This window comes from Engraulis encrasicolus, chromosome 12 (assembly GCF_034702125.1).
Source record: "Engraulis encrasicolus isolate BLACKSEA-1 chromosome 12, IST_EnEncr_1.0, whole genome shotgun sequence".
Lineage (NCBI taxonomy): Eukaryota > Metazoa > Chordata > Actinopteri > Clupeiformes > Engraulidae > Engraulis > Engraulis encrasicolus.
Window position 1 is genome coordinate 47909692 of NC_085868.1, and position 4584 is coordinate 47914275.

At 45.2% G+C, this 4584-nt stretch overlaps 1 long non-coding RNA gene across 1 annotated transcript; it reads left to right on the top strand.

Moving 5' to 3' along the window:
* The first annotated feature begins 3668 nt into the window (after positions 1-3668).
* LOC134460330 (uncharacterized) lies at positions 3669-4242 on the top strand. The gene is made up of 2 exons (XR_010037062.1): positions 3669-3749; positions 4146-4242. It is a non-coding gene; the product is annotated as an uncharacterized LOC134460330 (long non-coding RNA).
* Positions 4243-4584: the final 342 nt, after the last annotated feature.

Below are 4584 nucleotides of genomic sequence, written 5' to 3' on the forward strand. Positions count from 1 at the left end.
ACACACACACACACACACACACACACACACACACACACACACACACACACACACACACACACACACACACACACACACACACACACACACACACTTCTCCTCCACTCTCCCCCAATTCTCCCGCTCTCTGTCTGAGTGAAGCTAAAAGCTTAAAGCTGTGTACCTGCAGCTCCGCTGGTCGTTTCCCACGTCTCCCTCGGCCTCTTAAGGAGGCTTGCGATGCCCGAAAAGAGTGACGCCGGAAAGGAGAGACACCGACAGACAGACACACTGAGGTCCTCAGACAGACGGAAGAAGTGATAGAGGAAGAGTACGATGAAGAGGTATAAGACCACAAGACGTGGGAAGAGATACAGAAGGGAAATAGTGCAGACAGAAGAAAGAAGCGAGAGGAAGAGATGGAGGAGGAAGAAGAGGAAGTAGAGGAGCGGACCGAGGGAAGAAGAACAGGAGGAAGAGATGCAATAAGCGGAATAAGAGATGGAAGCACAAGACGAGGAGTGGTGAGATGGTTGAGCCTCCTACCCGCATCGTATAAGCGCCTCTTCCCCGCCTCGCCTCGCCTCGCCTGGCTGTAGCCTGTGCCTGTAGCCTGTAGCCTGTAGCCTGTAGCTGTGTTTCTGCAGACTCGGGGCGGCCCGAGCCCAGCGCAGCCTCTTAGCCTCTGGAGTGCTTTATTTAATTTGCCGGTATAATGGAGGTGGCTGAATGAGGGACGCATGAGAATGGGGGGGATAGAGAGAGACACAGTGGGAAAAAAGGGAGAGAGAGAGGGAGTGACACACATAGACACAGGCGGCCGGCGAGAGAGAGGGAGAGAGAGAGAATGCAGGGCGGGTGTGTGTGTGTGCGAGAGAGAGAAACAAAAGCCTTAAAAGTACCACTATTTTGATCCCCTTTTTAAAATTACTTCCAAAGTGTTATAGCCATTGTGGGGAGCATAATGCCGAACAAAGCGGGGCAGGTCTTGGCAATATTCACGGGGGCTTATTCAGACCGGCGCAGGCCCCGGCTGTACATTCAGCCACAGAATGCTCCTATAAAAGATGTATTGGGAAGGGACTATAGCGCTCTTTGTGCGCGCAGTGTAAACAGAGCGGGCCACTGGAGGCTAGCTGGCATGTGGGAAACACTCGCTGGCTTTTATTCTCGGGCGTTGGGCCTTTATTCCGGGGGCTCCAGCGCTGGTGGCGGTGTTGGTTTAAGCCCCCTAGTCTGCCTCCCCCCAGGGCCTGTTGCTGGCTGCACACAGCCCAGACACGCAACATCAGGCATCAGGGAACAGGCGTGTTTTTTCTCTCTGTCTCTCTCTGTCTCTCTCTCTCTCTCCCCCCCCTCTCTCTCTGTCTCTCTCTCCTCAACTTCTTTGCTGTTTGGTTGCACAGTTTGTTTTACCCCTCTCACTGAAAATTAGCATGGATTTTTAAATATTTATCATCAAACAGTTTTATCTTGGTTTCTCAATGGATAAGTACAGCAATAGTGTTTAAGATATAAACGCAACATAGGCTACCTCTTTTACACACATCACTGAACATCATCAGACATATGTTATATGCGAACAGAGAGAGAGAGAGAGAGAGAGAGAGAGAGAGAGAGAGAGAGAGAGAGAGAGAGAGAGAGAGAGAGAAGAAGGCAAAATGTGGTTGTTCTGTGCCCAGGCCAAAATCAAGGTGAAGTCCCTAAGCCATCAAGGGATAACTTCACAACGCTCACAGCCTTGGAGCTTAACCCACACCAAATAACTCAGACCAGACACAATAGATGAATAAACAACTATTGAATTTGTGGAAGTGGAACTCAAGAAGTGTGTATTTCAATGGGCTTCCACTTTTACTTCCAAGCTAATGGCTTATAATGGACTCTGGAATGATATACCCCCTATTACCATAGAAACTGGTGACTAGCAACCCTGGAGGTTTGTGCGCGCTTTAACCACATGCTAGTGTGTCGTAAACACAAAATTGGTGATTGTGGAGGTTTCTCTGCCTAGTCAACCAAACCTAAACCTTTAGCGGTGTCAGGACAGGTTACAGGTTGGTTCATCAGGTGGAAACCATGAATGGTTTGGGGCTAGAATGAACGACACCAGCAGTTCTCTCCTGGTTTCCAGCTAACTATAGATTTTTTGGCTCTCCCAAAAGCCTACAGCACAATGGGACGGGACACAAAAGCCCCCGTGGTCTCGGTAGCATTGCTGAATCGTCAACACGTGGGGAGAGCTCACACAGCACTAGGTCAGCAGGCGAAACATACCGAAACGGCCCGCGTGTCAGACAACACCCACAAATGCATGTCAAAGGGGAAGCAACTAGGAACATTAGGCCAGATGTTGGAGAAACCTTTTGGGGATCGGTAAAGGACCTCCAGATGAACTCGAACCCGGGTTGCTGGCGTAATCAGAGAGCGTAGAGAGAGAGAGGTTCCATTGGCCCATTGTTTCCTGGTTCTATTATGGCCCCCCTTAGGCAGACCTAAGGACTGTTCTATTCATTGTAGGAGCATTATGACACGGCCCTTTAGGCAGACCGGAACCTGGTCGCGTTAGGTGCCCATAGAAACCTATTATGTTGGCACATCTCTATACTTATAGAATCTCTGGCGTAATGGTGTGGCGTCTTGAGCCCCTGCGCCTAATAACTGCAACTTTTTGAGTGTTACTGTACTGTTCGTGTATGTTCTAAAACTGTTTTAAATTCAACTCTTTTAATTCAACACTCAAACAGCTCAATTAACACTACTGTAACTGCAACTGTGATTGGGACCATACTGTTTATTCTCAGAACAGTGTTGAATTAGCATTGCATTTTGTGTTACTGAACAACAGTTCCACATGGCTCACACGTTCAACACCTTGGAGAGCAGAGAGCAACATTACATATTTTCATGGTCTTAAAATGTCTTATTTCTTATTTCCACTCAATTACTTAGTTATTATCATTTTTAATACAATATAGACTAGCCTACTATGAAGTGATTCAAGTACACAGACAAACACATTGTGTGCAAAACTTTATTTTTCCAATCAGTTATGAGATTCATGTTCACTGATGTGAAGTTGTCAATCTGCCACCATCCAGAGGAAGTCCTGTGAACACAAACAAACAGAGAAGTCAACTGCAAGACCGGTTTCACCACGTTTATTTTTTAATGTTATCAATTCACCATCGCTAAATTTGCTTCTGAAATGCAGTACCATGTTAAATGCACGTTGTAAATCTTCCTCAGGCTGACATCATTGCTGATTTACAAAGGCAAACTCTAGCTAGCACCTAGCTTCAGTCATTGAAAACATGGTGGGCAGAGCTAGCTAGTGGTTTCCATTGTAAAGGTACTTCTGTATGCCGTTTCATTTCCAGAACAAACATAAACCTAACACTAACTCATAAAACATGTTTGCATAAGGCTAAAGTAATTCGACGATTGAAGGTGGATGAAATCAACATCAAGACCATTTTAGCTCACCTTGAAAGTTACCCTGGTTGCTGCCTGCGTGCGAAAGCACTGTGTGGTACGTCTCAAACTCCACCCTTGTGTGTCAGTGTACTCAATTAAACAACGTCAGCGTCTCTGAGCCATACTGCAAGCAGAGCGGGCAGCGTACAACTAGAACGAGTGTGCTTGAAGTACAGAAGTATACTGATTGGGACGCTCCTGTTCTGCAGTAACCAAACTTTCGTTGCCTAGCAACAACAGGACTCGCCGCCACCGCGAGCTAGTTCAACTTCAGTGCAGCAGAGCCAGGCAAGGTAAGCTTCCTGACAACGAACTTTTAATGTAGTTCTAGCTTTAACCTGCTTTCATTTTGTCTCTGAGCATTGAAGGATTTTAACTGTATACATTGCAAACACGTCTTATCAGCCGTGTTTGTGCTGAAATGGCATAGCCTACAGAGGTACATGGAAACCACTAGTTCTAGCTAGCTCTGCCCACCATGTTTTCAATGACTGAAGCTAGGTGCTAGCTAGAGTTTGCCTTTGTAAATCAGCAACGATGTCAGCCTGAGGAAGATTTACAACGTGCATTTAACATGGTACTGCATTTCAGAAGCAAATTTAGCGATGGTGAATTGATAACATAAAAAAATAAACGTGGTGAAACCGGTCTTGCAGTTGACTTCTCTGTTTGTTTGTTTGTGTTCACAGGACTTCCTCTGGATGGTGGCAGATTGACAACCTCACATCAGTGAACATGAATCTCATAACTGATTGGAAAAATAAACAAAGTTTTGCACACAATGTGTTTGTCTGTGTACTTGAATCACTTCATAGTAGGCTAGTCTATTGTAGGCCTATTAAAAATGATAATAACTAAGTAATTGAGTGGAAATAAGAAATAAGACATTTTAAGACCATGAAAATATGTAATTTCCATAAAATTGAGTGGAATAGGTGATAATGCATTTTACGGCCCTGATTCTATCTTATTTCCATATAACTACTCAATTGTTTACAAGGTAATTAAGCAGAAATAATACAAGGATGCTTGGGTGGTCGTTTCTATGCAATAACATAGGAAGAGGAAATATTGCACATTACGGCCCTGATGTAGCCTAATTAGTATGAAACTACTTCGGCTGATACC